Source organism: Ursus maritimus, unplaced genomic scaffold (genome assembly GCF_017311325.1).
Source record: "Ursus maritimus isolate PB19 unplaced genomic scaffold, ASM1731132v1 scaffold_27, whole genome shotgun sequence".
NCBI classification, from domain to species: Eukaryota; Metazoa; Chordata; class Mammalia; order Carnivora; family Ursidae; genus Ursus; species Ursus maritimus.
In genome coordinates, this window is record NW_024425230.1 from 6,008,718 (window position 1) to 6,023,740 (window position 15,023).

Here is a 15,023-nt window from a genome sequence, read left to right on the forward strand (position 1 = left end):
GGGGTGCATGCGTGCAGAAGGACACCCAGGGGAGGACACAGCAATGAGAAGGCAACAGTCTGCAAGCCAAGGAAAGAGGCCTCAGGAGAAGCCGCCCCTGCTGACACCCTGATCTGGGACTCGTGGCGTCCGGGTTGATGAGAACCACATTTCTATTGTTTAAGCCACGTGGTCTGTGATACTTGTCATGGCAGCCTGCACTGACAGATACATGGGTGGTTCTGGAAAAGTCTCATGCTTCCAGAGAAGGCCTGGTTGAGGGCATGTTCTGGTAGAAGGAAGAGGTGTGGCAGTGAAGCTAACCCTTAGACATCTGTGTCCACGTGGACAAACATCTGTGTCCTAGACATCTGTGTCCATGTGGGCAGACATGGGCCTTCCTTAGGCCAAATGAACCAATGTTTCCTGTCCCTAAGAACTGACCACCTCTCCTCACTCTGGCCTTGGTAACCAGCCTTTGTGCCCTCAAGAGCCAGCAACACCATCGGAAGCCTCCTCTCGGTCACTCCCCGCTCTCACCACCCCAGACACTTCCTAGAGGTCTCTAGGGAAAATGGCTTTTTAAATATTTGCAGATGATGGGGCCCCTGTGTGGCTCAGTCAGTTAAGCATTTGCCTTCAGCTCAGGTCATGATCTCAGGGTCCTGGGATCGAGCCCCACATCAGGCTCCCTGCTCAGCGGGGTATCTGTTTTCCCCTCTCCCTCTGCCCCCCTTCCCTGCTCATGCGCGCTCTCTCTCACTCACTCTCTCTCAAATAAATAAATAAAATCTTAAATATATACATATATTTGCAGACGTTTGTTTGTAATCCTAGGGCATGGTTACCATTACTTAGTGGGATGCCTCCATCTAAACGCGATCCCCCAGCACCTGACACTGAAACCCATCTTGCCCCTGTCCTTTGCTCCGAGGGAGCCGTGCCTCTTTGGAGCCACTTCACACACTCTGGGGAATGAGACTCTGTCTGACGGGACTCTATGCACCAGGAGTTTGGGCATCCTCAGACAGCACCCCCAAGGGTGTGTTGGTGGAAGTCCCCCCAAACCTCCCCCTCGGGTCTTGTTGACCCCACGAAAGTGAAATAACACACTTTGGCGGCATGCTGTCCGCCAAAGCCCGAGGGAGGGAGTGGTGGCTGTCTCTGGGCTGAGGGCTGGGGGGCACAGTGACCTCGGGCCAGAGATACTAGATGTGACCCAGATCTACCAGGCCCTGGAGGAAGCCAGAGGGCAGAAGAACCTTCTTCCAGATTTACTAATATAATACAACAGCGTACTTATGATGTCTTTCGAAAACAATGTTCATTCACTGTCGTGTGAATTAGTAAAATCTTCTGAAGGGCAATGTGGAAATAGTTCACAAAATGTGCAAGGACACACCGCTAAAGCCAGCAACGCCGGTGCTTCTCCTGCAAATATACTGTCACACAAGTGATCAGAGAATTGTACCCTTACATGGACGAACGGGAGAAAGATGTCGGAGACATCAGGTTAAGTGAGAAAAGTTTACTTCATCCAGTAGTTCACGATCCCATTTGGGCAGATCGGTGAATGAAAACCATGAAGACGCAGAGAACATTTCTTGAGGGACTCACAGAAAACTGGTGAACGCTGGAGACAACTCTGGGAAGGAGTTCTTTCCATTTGAAATTCTTTCTTTCTGAGTATTTACTGGGTTCATGAGTCATTTTTACTCTTTAAAAAATTCACATTTATTGGAAAAACTTAAAAACAAAGATACAAAGGAAAAAGTGCCACTCCACCACCCAGAGATTAACTACCACTATTGTTTTGGAATTGATCAAGTAATTCACTAACTAATACACATATTAATTAATGAATTAACCAATTTTTAAAAATCAATTAATATACATACATGTACTTGAACCTTGACCACCTCTCCAGGCCAGGATCTCATTCGCAGCTCCAGCAGAGCGCTGTTGTTGATGACCTGCCTGCCTTTCCATTTCTGAGGCTGTCCAGGGGCCTCGTCCACGTTAAATACAGATCTGCTGTCAGGCCTCAGCCTGGCTCCACGCCACCTGCCCCACAGGCCCAGGAGCGAATAGGGGCCACAGCACTGAGTTCTGTTCAAGCTTTGCCTCTGCTGTTCCCACAGGACACACCTACCTCCCAGACCCCTCTGCTTCCTCACCTTGTCTTAGTCATAAAGTCAGCCCTGCCCACAGTATGCCGTCTGTCATTGCCTCCAGGGACACTGTCCCATCCAACTTGCTTTTCTCTATTCCTTGCCCCTGCACGTACCCAGCAACACCCTCTGTTCTTTGCAAACATCACACTCAACAAATAAATTGTTGAAAACATTAGAATGAAGTGGCCCACATTTATCACGGTGGAGACAGCCACCTGCGAGCCTCAAAGCCTTGATGGTAGCAGTGATACTTCTCCTGAAGCTATGGAGTGGTCCACAGTCTATAAGAGACTTCCACACATATTTTGAGGGCCTCTTGCTCACACTGGGGGCTACATGGGCTTTTCCAGCTGTGGGAAACAAACATGGACAGGATCCCCCAGCTACCAGGCGTGCCCTGGGTCCGGGTCTGCTGGCTCAGAGCATGCAAGGCTCTTGGAGCAGGGGCAGGTGGGTGGCCAGATGGGCCACAGGGATGACAAAAGCCTCTCCTTCCCCCTCAGGCCACTCTCCTGATACAGGTGATGATCCCCAGCTTCCATTTAGGGGCTCAGCTCTGACCTGGCCCCACATGCTTGCCTTTAATCCTGATTTAGGTGCTCGGAAACACAGGACATGCTTAAGCCCGGGGAATGGGCCAGAAGTAATAACATTTGGGCTTAGTGTGAAGTTAATTCTTTCCACTCTTCGGGGTCTGGAGACACTCAGCGAATGCAGGTTTCTAATGGCACATTTAATGGCATGAGCTCTCACGCTTTCTGCGTTTGCAGTGCGTTCCCAGGCCACTTTCAGATGTGGTCTGCTCTCCGCCCCTGGAAGAACCCTCCTGCCGAGCTCTCCCAGCCTCAATCTTGCTGCCGGTGCTTCTGCAGTGACACCTTTCTCTTCATTGGTCCCAAGCCAGGGAAGACCTTTTGCATCCTGACCAACTAATGTGAGTGCTTTTAAGGGGCAAGCCAAAAATCTACGGAAAGAGGCAGAAGGAAGGAGAAGGGCAGAGAAGCATAAAAGAGGAAACAATAGAGAGATAGAAAGACACAGAAAGAGAGGGATTTAGACACATACATTAGCTGGCAAAAATGATGTCCTTAGTAAAAATTAGGGGCTGCTGCTGACGCCAGACACCCAGACATGATAAATAGGTGAATACATGGCAGACACTGCTGATCCATACAATTCCTTAGTCCCTGGCTTATTTCAGGTGTCTTTCCAACATAGAGACCAGGTACTCGTGACCATCTATTCGGCAGGAAATTCCATCAGAGCAGAGATTTTATTCTGCCTGGTAAATCTTTCCATTTACTTCCCTGCTGGCAGGACGTAAGCTCCTTGAGGGCAGGGATCATGTCTTCGGGAATGAAATTGAACTGGTAGTTTCTAAAATTGGAAGACCTCGATCATGAAGGCTCATTCTTTCTGAGCCAACCCCTCCTGTCCCCACCCTAAGTCCAGCGGCTCAGCCCACAGATTCCCGGAGCAGAAAGGTGAGACTGGGGGGCAGTGAGTGAGCAGGGAGGCAGGCAGAGGCAGCCCCATAGAGGCCAGCAAGGATTTGGGTCAGTCCTAAGCCCCGAGGGGCTTTAAGCAGGAGCATTACAGGACCAGATCTGCATTTTTAAAAGATTACTCTTTTTCGCATAGGTGTAGATGGAAGTGGGGGGAGGAGTGATCCAAGAGACCCAATAAGGGCTGTTTGCCCCATTGTTCCAGTGAGACTTCAGGGAGTTTGGACCTGGTGTTGGGGTGGAGAGGAGTGGATGGACATGTGTGTCCAGGAGAGCACAGTGTCCAGGGGCCCCAGGGAATGAAGGCGTCCCAGACGTCTGGCTTTGTATCTTGCATCACTGAGGCAGGAGACCTGGAGGAAGAGAGAGAGACCTGAGGGTTGCAGGGGAGACGCTGGGCTGAGCTGCGTGTCTTAGAGCTATGCAGATGGGGAATTGTCCAGGAAGCTGGGCACAAGGTGCAGAGCCCAGAGGGGTGGGCAGGGTTCCAGAGTGCCCTTTGGGGATGATCCATGGTAAGGAAGCTAAGGGCCAGGACAAGCCTCCTGGGGCTGGAGTGAGAAGGGAAGAGGTCTCAGCACAGCCCTGGGGAATGTAACAACTAGGGTGCAAGAGCCTAGACCGTCAGGGCATGAGGATCTGCCTGAAGATGAGAACAGAGTAGGACAACGTGGTGATGCAGTCTCCAGTCCTTCCCCGAGGACTGAAACTTCCATTAGCTTTAGCAGCACGGAGGTCTACGTGCTCTCCCATAATCAGCTCCACCCTCGGCTTTTCCACCTCCCTCCAGGCAACTCAACTCTTCAGCAGCCCCGGCCCAAAGGCTGGCGCTGCCCTGACTTCTGGACCCGTCCTCCACGTCCAGTCCTTCAGCGCCTCCTGTTGATCTTACCTTCACTGTCTCCCAGGGTCAGCACAAGCACCTCTCTCCTGCTGCCACCCTGCTCTAAGCTGCCACCATCCCGCTGGCTGGGCTCCCTTCTTCTGCCCTGGCACCCCTGGCTCATGCACCCCAAGGGCCACAGTGGTCCCTTAAAACTACATGTCAGGGGGCACCTGGGTGGCTCAGTTGGTTGAGCATCCAGCTCTTGATTTCAGCTCAGGTCATGATCTCAGGGTTGTGGGATCGAGCCCCGAGTCAGGCTCTGCACCCAGTGCAGAGTCTGCTTGAGATTCTCTCTCTCCCCCTGCCCCTCCCCCTGCTCACTCAAAATGAAGTCCCCCCACCCCTTCTCCCTGTTTTATTTTGCTCCCTGAAACTTACAGTATCTGCCTTCCCTACCATGAGGACAGCTCCAGGGGCACAGGGCCTCTCGCCTGCCTGTTCACTGCTGTGTTTCTGGCATCCGGTGTACAATACACAGCCCATGGTAGAGGCTCAGACAACATCAGCTGAATGATTGAAACGGGGGTAAGAGGTGGAGGGTGGGAGCAGAGGACTGGCCCAGCTGTGCAAGGGGCAAGGGATATGTTGGGGAGAGGCCAGAGCTGGGACTCTGAGAGCTCCTAAGCCATACCCCAAGAGGTAGAGATGATGAGTCTGGGGTCAAATGGCCTCTTGGGGCAAGAAGCCAGAAAGCTAGGTGGACTCCAGCAGCTTATCTTTTATTTGATTGACTTAGAGCCTGTGTGTCCTTAAAAAAATTCACACATGACCTTGGGCATGCATCACTGTTCTGAGACTCCATCTCTGGGTGCAAGAGGCCAGACCATCCAGGGCTACAGCTTGCAGGTGACGCCTGACCAAAAAGGAGAGAGGCGGGTCGGTGACAACAATGGCCTGCTTAGGGCCAGGCCCGGCATTGACGTGTGAGAACGGGGAGCACAGACACACAGAGCAGCCCTTCAGGGATCACCTGTCTTGCACCCACAACAGAGCAGCATGCCGGGGCCTCTGACCCTCCCTCCCTGAAGGAAGGGAATCCTTTTGTAGCGGGGAGAGGCAGACGCTCTGGAAAGAGAAATGACCGAGGTGCACAACCAGCGAATGTCAACACAGAACCGACAGGCAATCTGACACAGGAGGTACCCGAGAAACATGTTAACCAGGGAGGAAGCATACACCGATGGCCCGGAGGAAGGAGCCGTGACCCAAGGGGCCGGGGCTTTGGTGCCTATTTTGCTCCCAGACTCAGGCGTGTGCCCAAGTGGACCCCGGGCCTCTGAGAGTCAGGACGCTGCTGTGCCCGGGCGCTCAGACGCCAGCTGTGGGCTCTCTGCTCTCGAGATGTGCCTTTCCGACACCCCAATCCTTCCCATTTGACCACCCTTTGCAGCCCCCACTTTCTCAAAGGAGATTTACTTTCAATCGCCATTTGCTAAATCTGCCCCCATAAACCTGTGGGGGAGGGAGGGATTAAGCCTGATTACAGATGTTATAGAAGGGCCCAGGAGCGCCCAGCGGCACGAGTCGGGCAGGAGGAGCAGCTGGCACCAGCACGCGCTCCTCCTTGGCTGGCCCAGCCGACGGCCGGCCTTGCCCCAGACTCTGATCCCCTGGCCGGGCCCAGTGGGGCTGCCGCTGCCGGGACTCTGCCTCTCCCCATCCAGGGACACAGGAGGCAGGCTCATGGGTTCCCTGAGGAAGATGAGCAGCTCCTTCAAGAGGGGCTCCCTCAAGAGCTCCACATCGGGGTCACAGAAGGTGAGTGAGCTTTGCCTGGCAGCCTGGGGCAGATGGACGGAAGGACAGAGGGACACTGGTCTCCAGCTCTACTGACTAGAAGCCTGGACAGTGGGCTCCTGGCCTCTGTAGACCATGGCGGGGATGGGGTGTTGGGTGTTCAGAGCTCCCATAACAGGACTCCTTCTGGGGAGGTGGCTTCCTTTTCCTGTTGCCGTACCCAACACCATCCCCGCCTGGCTGCCCCCACCTCGTGCATGTAGCCCAAGGCACACAGGCGGCCTTTGGGGGTGTGAGCTGTGCCAAGGGAGTGCTTTGCAGCTGCCCCTGCAAAATTACTTTCCCCATTATGATGCCGCCCCCTTAGCTCTCCGGCTCTGGACTCTAAGCTGACCTTTGTTCTTCATCACATGTTTGTGGGAGCACTGGCAGGCTAGGGGGACCCTAAGTGAGGATGAGAAGCACCGCGGAGGAACTGGGGAGGGCCAGGTGGTCCCCAGGACTCCAAGCAGACTTTGAGGAAGGTGTTGTGAGGCTTGACCCCACCCTTCTCCCCACTCCTGCCAGTGGCTCCTGTCAGGGCCTTGCCAAGAATGTGCTGATTTGAATCCTAGATGTACTATTTCCAGATGAGTGGAATGTGGCTCTGAGCACCCAGCGCTGCCTTAGCTGACCCTCTGAGCACAGGTGTCCTGGACGGGTCGCCACTTCACCCTTCTGACTTGATGGCCACTCAGGGGGTTGGTGAGGGCCAGCCAGATGCCTAGCCCCGGCCAGGCTGGCGGCCTCTGGACAGCCCCTTTCTCAGCCCGTGGGACTCAGAGGGGATCTCTGCTTCTCCTGGGTGCTGCCCACTGCTCACAGGCTGGAGCGGAAGCAGGAGCTCCGCGTGCGCAAAGAGGACACATTTCTCCCTCAAGCATTCACTGAGCACCCGTGAAGTGCCAGGAAGTGCTCCGGGAGCTGGGGGTGGGAGCCGGGAAGCAGAGGGAGGCAGGTGAACATCCCGGGAATGGTCATTTACCTGGGCTAGACCCAGAGGGGACACCATGTGGGGACTGCTTGCCACCTGCAAGCACATTGCTCACCAGGCTTCAGTCTCCCCATCTATAAACCGGTAGGGAGGGGGTACAATTTTGGGCCAGATGTTCTGCAAGTCTCTGATATCCCAGAGCCTGAAAATGCAAATGGATAAAATGAAAGTCTTCCTTTTTAAATAAAGAGTTAAAACTCACCTCTGTTTCAAGAATAGGAAAGATCCATCGTTTGGGGGCTCAGTGGGGACATCAGTCTATGTACTCATCTACGTTCACATGTGAGAGTCAGCATTGTTTTAAGAGACAGCCCACTCTCTTGTGTAAATTAATATTTGCAAATCCCCTGCAGCATTTGGCGGAAACCAGAGACTCAGTACACGCAGCGTAGGTCCACTAGGCTCCACTTGACCCCTCCTCCCCAAACAGAGCCAGCCCACACCTATCTGGCTGATAAAGTCTGAAAAGAAACCGGCTTCTGTTGTTCTTGAAATTAAACTTTCCCATTGACCTGTGCCTCATATCCTGCCTTATGTGTGGGGTTGGGGGGAGCAGAAATTGCAATTGGTAGGGTCTGGGAACAGGGAAGTCAACAAGAGAGGAGGCAGGGAAAAGCACTTAAACTTTGATCAAGATTGAAAACCAGCATCCCATTTATCAATACACTCACAACCTTTCCTCCAGGACTGCTCGCTGTAAATTACTTTGAGCCTAAGACAAGGATGACGACCGGCCGCCTAACCCCCACTCTTTCCAAGGGGACCATGCCAAATTCCTACAAAAGCTGCACAGAGTTAAAAGTCTTAATGGCACAGTTTGCCCTGGGGTCTATTTATAACCAGGCCTCAAGCTAAGAAGTAAAATTGCTAATGCAAGAAGGAAAGACAGTAACTGTGGATTTTAAGGAAGCTGTGTTTTAAGGAGGTGCTAGGAAGCACCCACAAAATCACATGGGCAGAAAGCGGACTGTTTTCATTCTGTTTTCTTGCATATTTGGCTCTCCTTTAACATCACTAGCTCAGTGCCATTCCCTGTTTCCCAACCCAAAGTCGCATCTCTCCGCCCAGTGTTTGCTGAAACACACCAGCTGCCCCCGTGGGAAAAGCCCAGCATAAGCTACCTTTTACATAAGCTTTCCAGGGGTCATCTCCTCTAGACCTTTAGGCGTCAAAGGTCGATTTGGCCCTTTTCCTCTGCTGGTCGCCTCTTCCCACCTTTGAAAGTCTTTCTTTAGTCTCAGATGGGAATGCCCAGCATGGTGTCCTGAACCAATGAAGCCGGCGGACTTTGAGGTCCCTGGAGCTCCATCCTCAGCCTGCTGGCAAAAATAGTCCCTCTTTCTGGAAAAGCCTCGAGTATTCCTGTGGGAGGTGGAAAATGCAGCCGGATTCCTCGTGTAGCACTTTCATGCCTGTTTACATCTTATTTTGCTAATAGATAAAGGTTTGGAGTCCATGATCAGGGTCCTAAGCAAAATGAAATCATGGTACAGCCCAGCAATTATACCCTACGGTGTACCTTGAGAAATTCTAGTACATGTACACAATGAAATGCTCGTGTCAGCATTGTGTGCTTTGGAAAACCAGTGTGTCAGGGTCTGGATAAGCTTTTGTTTATTCAAACAATGGAATACTACACAGCACTTAGCAGAAGGAACCAAGCCACCTGTATCAACATGGATACCTTGTTGAAGAAAAAAGCAAGCCCCCAAAGTGCACTATTTATAGAAAATCTAAAACACACAAGAAAATCCTACACAAATACATACATTCCTTCAGAGTGGAGGCAGTTAGCTGTAAGCTGTATCTCTAATATGCTTGCGCTCGCTCGCTCTCTCTCTTTGTCTCTCTCCCTCCTTTTAAAGACCAAAGAAAATATGAAGGACATACGGAAAGTTATAACATCTGTAACAACAGAATTATGGGGCTTCACTTACCTGTTGCATAGTGTCGTTGCTGGGTTTGAAATCAAAAGAATGTTTTCATAACTTAAAAATATTGTAATACTTTTATTTTTTAATTTTTTAAAGATTTTATTTATTTATTTATTTATTTATTTATTTATTTATTTATTTATTTATAAGAGAGAGAGAGCGTAAGCAGGCGGAGTGGCAGACAGAGGGAGAAGCATGCTCCCTGCTGAGCAAGAAGCCCGATGCGGAACTCAATCCCCCGACCCTGAGATCATGACTTCAGCCGAAGGCAGACGTTTAACCGACTGAGCCACCCAGGCGCCCCCAAAATATTTTAATACTTTTAAAGTAAGCCATGGGAAGAGTGAGGCCCCCCCAATGTGGGGGCCGCCCTAGCTCCTTCTACACAGGGTGAATTCTCACTAAGCCGAAAGTGCATTATAAAGTCATGCAGAGAAACGCATTGGCGAGGCAGCCGAGCGTTATCTAAGTCCGTCTGTCTGCCCTAGAGCTGCAGGCAGAGCTCAGTCCGCCAAGCTCACCGTCTGCAGCCCCGCCACCCTTCAGAGCAGCGGGCATGTGCCCAGCTCAGGGGAGAGGGGCTCTTACCTCGACCACCCTCCTCATTAGGACCAGATCCAACTCTCCATGAGGTAGTGTTGTCCTCACCTCTCAGATGATGTTGCTGGAAGCTAGGGCAGTCCCGCGGATACTCACACGTAGCCTGTATATGGAACGCACTCGAATGCAGAAGTCCACATGTAAATTCAAGACAGTCTTCATTCTGAGGAAGGAGTGGACCCGGGCAGCCTCCTCGTTGCCCCATTCTTTGGGACATGTCCTGAAGGTAACAGATCCCACCGCAGCCCCACCTGTCTCTCTCTGGCTTCGCTGGCACATGCGGAATAAAGTCTGAACTGTCTGTGGTACGGGCCAGTTGCTGTCTCATCAACTTGCCAGTCCGTCGAAGACCGATATTTTTATGGAATGCAATAAAAAGAAATGACTAAAACATGAACTTTTCAAAAGCCGTGCAAAATCCAAGCCCTAGTGTTGTCTTTTTATTAAATTCCACAGACATCATTGATTCCTTCAAATTACTATGCTCGTGTCCTAACTTTTGCCCCCACTTTCTGTGTTCTCTGGTCGGTGACACTTGGCTCACTGCCTGCAGCCGCTGTGCTCAGAACACATTTGAGTGCAAGGGGGTGCAGGAAACGCTGCACGTCCCCACCCCATGGAACAGGGGCGCTGGTCAGCTTCCAAGCCGAGGAAGATTCTCAGAGGTGAGAGGCTTGCCCAAGGAGCCTCCATCCAGGCTCTGCTGTGGTTGGTGGACCAAGTCCTGGGAGAGCTCCGGCAGCCGGGTCAGGCCTGACACACCAGCCTCGGAACTGTGTGAACACGGGGCTCTGGGGGGCACCCAGGCCCAGAAACTGGCCCCAGACCCCATGCCCATGTCTGAGAAGAGTTCTCTAGGCAAACATCCCTGGAAGAAGGGGCATGGGGCCTGAGTGAAGTGATCAAGGGCCTTTGAGTTGAGTCGGGGGTATGCCGCAGAGGGTCCCCAGCTTAAGGACAGGCCATTGGCCAGCAAACACTCCTTTCACCCGCATGACAACTCTCTTCCTTGGGCCTGTGTATCCAGCCCTTCTCTGGGGCTTGGTATGTCTTTCCCACCTACCAACAGGCGTCAGCATCTCATTTTCTTGGCTTCCTTGCTGTTCCATATCTCCACTTTTGGCCCAGTGGCAGAAAGTATATTTACCTGGTTCCATTGCTCTGGGGGGCAAAGGCCTCAGACTAGGCCAGCAGGTGGGAGGGAGGGCAGGAAATGGGTCAGTGTTATTTTGCCGAAGACACTGCCCCTTGAAGCAGCAGGGAAGGGGGTGAGGGAAGAGACAGCAAGGAAGATGTGAGGTCAGATGTGGGAGGCTGCCTCTGGGGTCTATGTATGAAGGAGTGGGATGAAGGGAAGGGAAGCCAGCTGGGAGGGGCGAGCAGGGTTGAAGAAGCTAGACAGAGTTGAAGAAGCTAGGGGCCCACAGGCTGGCAGTAGGGTCTGGCCAGGGCTGAGGCACCACTGGGCGGGTCTGTGCTGGTTGCTGGCCCAGGCCAACACCTGGCCAGAGCCCCCATGCCTCTGAAATGCCAACACAGCCTCCACATCTTCCATAGAGTAAATACTCTGCATTGCTGTGTCAAGGAGCTGTGTGATCTTGGATAGGCTATCTCCCAGGCTGAAGGATGCAAGGGGAAACACTTGAAAAGAGACAATGATGGGCCTAAGGCAGCCCTGTGAATTCTGGGGAGGACTCTGGCCAAAAGGGTTGTGAAACATTCGGTTGTTTGTTCAGTTAGCCTGAGAGTGAGGGAGAGGGGTCACAAGCTTGGGTAGAAATCTCTAACTGGTCAGGTGGGAGTGGCTATAAGCAACTGAGATATCCTCCTGCTTTTGGACCCCCAGAAAGACCCTCCAAAGCCTTTAACCAAGTGCATCCTGGAAATACCAGCCCCTGGGCATGTTGAGTTCCAAACCAGAGGGACCATAGAAGCCCCTTTCAGAGATTCACAATGCACATCAGTCTATTAAAGGCTCTGATAAGTCCTGCAGGAAAGAAACCTCCATTTAACCCCGTAGTTCCCTACAGAAACACTTTCCACGTAAAATGGGTCACCATTTCTGGAGCCTAGGTCTGAATGCCACTTCAGGCTATGGGAAAAGCAGACTTGTGAGTTAGCACCTGGAGACGAAATGGAAAGTCCACCTCATTCCTGACTTTCTGTACAACCTTCAGCCACCCAGGCCCTGGGGATGCTGTAATCATGGAATATTGAAATGTTTGTTAAAGAAAGAAGGAAAAGTGGACTTTCCTGCTTAAAGTCACTATAGTATCATTGATGTCCACCAACAGAATATTGTCAAGTTTCAGAATTGATGAGCTTGGCAGAACCTTGTCAGGAGGGAAGAGAGATTTTAAAGATGTACATGACCAGCCTTGGTAGCCAGGGGACCCACAGGGCTCCGTGGGGCCCCCAAGTCCTTCTCAAAGGCTCACAAGGACAACATTTGGGTCTTATGCATGCTACAGTACACAGAGCCAGTGAGTTACTACTGAAATCCTTACAAAAGCTTGGAGTACCCTCCCCCACACACACTTTACCTGAGCCAGAATGCTCTTTCTTGGGGATCTACATGATGTAACTTGTGCACATTGCTAGATGTGGCCCCGCAGAGACCAGGGTAAGCTCTCATGGCTGGCAGAGATTTCTAAAAGCCATCTTTTCCTGTGCATCCCTGCCCCCAAGCAGCCCGGGCCTCTGGGGTCCCTCTGTCTGCTCATGTGCTTTCCAACACGGTCCAGAGATCGTCAGGAGCTGCAGTTGTACCCCAGGCAACTGGCAGCCTGGAAGCTTCTGTGTCCCCCAGGGTGGGCCAGAGCCCCGAGGAAGAGGGTCTCTCCTCTGGCCTCTCTCTGGCCCCTCCCTTCGTTCCCCTCGTCCCTCTTCCTCCCCCTTTCTGGAGCAAACCCAGACACTGTTGGGATCTGCTTCCTGCCTGGTTTCTCCAGCTCTCATCCAGCAGTTGGCGCCTGCCCGCTTCCATGACAGTTCCGTCCCGGGCAGAACTTTGATGGTGGCCGTTAGGGAAACCCAGGGCTTTCCCAGCATCCCCATATGTGTGTCATTTTCACATGAGGGGTCACATCTCAACTCCCAGGGGTTGCCTTCCCACTAGCGTGTGTGTGTGTGTGTGTGTGTGTGTGTGTGTGTGTGCGTGGGGGGGGGGTGAGGGGGGCTGGTGCCATTCCTAGGTGCTGTATGCGGGGTCCATGCAGGCTGCCCCTAGGACTGCAAGGAGAGAAAGCAGGAGACTCTGGGGTGCTTGCTCTGGGTGCCCAGCTCAGAAAGCCTCAGGGATCATCAGGCCCAGCCATTTTATAGCTGGCAGCTGAGACCACACCAGGGCCATATCTCTGTACTAGTAACCGCACAGCCACCCCCCTGCTTCTCAGAGGTTTCTGGGGAGGATGGTTACCTTTGCTCCTAGAGGTGACCTGATTGGCATCCCGTACCAGCATCAAGCCAGGGAGAGCGCTCCTCACCTGGGCTGGATGACAGATGACTGGCTTCTGAAACTTACACAAGGACCGCACTCACTAGCTGCTCTTTTGTCTTTCTATTCCCCTGTGGGAGGCCTGGGAGCCTTCCTTGAGGATTTTCGTTCCCCTCTTTCACAGAACCCCACCCCCCGCCGCGGAGGCCCTGCGGCACTGAAATTCACATGCTCCTGGCTGAGTTAGTTTTTTGCGGGACTTGGATTTCCGTTCTGGAGAAAGAGTCTCTCCTACACCACACGAGGGGCAGCTGAGTCAGAGCGGGCCACCCCGAGGTCCACAGTTGCTGGTCATAGCCAGAGGGTCTGCCCAGAACCTCAGGCTCACTGGGGCTTACTGGCAGGCTCTCACAGGCATTTCACAAGATCGGGGGGGCCAGGGTCCTGCTGTCCTTGCAACGACTGTCCGACACATTTCATCTGATGACCTTTGAATGGGAAAGCACCTTGTGGCTTTGTATTTTGTTAGACCCTAGGATTGGCCTCGGCTGTCCCCCTTCTCCCCAAGGACATATTGCAAAGTTCTTAGGGAAAACTGAGGACACAGTAGACAGCCTTAGTGATCTCTGACCCTCCTCTCCTTTCTGGCCACTGCTGTCATTTCTTTCTCTGGTCCTAGCAAGTCTGCCAGCGCCCTAGCCTCCAGCACCAGCAGATCAGACACCATAAAACCAGGCCATTAACCAGGCCCGCTATCTCTAGAAGGCAGTTAGGCAGCCAGTCACCTCCATGGGGTCTTGGCCCCTCTCCCCTGCCCCTTTTCAAAGAAGCTCCCTCTCCAGGAGTATTCTGAGGAAAGTTATGTTGTTTTCCACATCAGTCCATTTGTGTCCTCAGAGACGTTCCCTCACGTGAATGCAGGTAAATACCTAGCAAAGGCCCGTGTGACCCTGAGCGGCATCATACAGTCGCCAGTGGGCTGACCGCCATGCTGGCATCCTCCATTCTCAGCTCAGAGACGGCACCAGCCGCGAATCTGAGAGCAGCTTGGCGTGCTAGAAAAATGCCGAGAAGAAATCTTCAATCCAACTCCCAGCTCAGCTGTGTGACCGTGGGGAAGCCGCTCAACCTCTCTGGGCCTCAGTTTCCTCATCCGTAAAAAGAGTTGGCCTTGCATGTGCCTTACTTTCTATATATTTTATGCCATACAGAAAAACAATTGTAATAGGTAACAGTTTTCATTTTTTGAACGCTGACTGAAAGGCAAACAAAATTCTACCATCAGCCAGTAAGTTGTTGGTGGGAAATGTGGCACACTTCTTTGTTGTTTTTCTCTGCAAACCCACCATGGTGTTTAAATAAAAACAAATACAAACAAAAAAAACCCAAAAAACAAAAAAGACAAAAAAAACCCCCAATGCATACCATCATTCACCCAACAAGCACATTTAGCACTGCTGTGTACTGGTCAGTGTTCTTGGAGCTGGGGATCTAGTGACAACAAATCAGAAAACAACACTGTCCTCACAGGCAGACGTCCTTCTGGGCAGGTCAACCAGACAATGGACACTGCCAAGGAGAATAACAGACCAGCAGGGGGGCCAGAACCTCAGGGCAGGGGCTTTGCTTGGACTTTGGCCCCAGGGAAGGAGGCAAGGAGAAAAGACCTGAAGGAGGAGAGAGAAAGGGCGTCACCCAGATGCCTGTGGAAAGAGCTTTCAGGCAGAGGGAACAGCCAA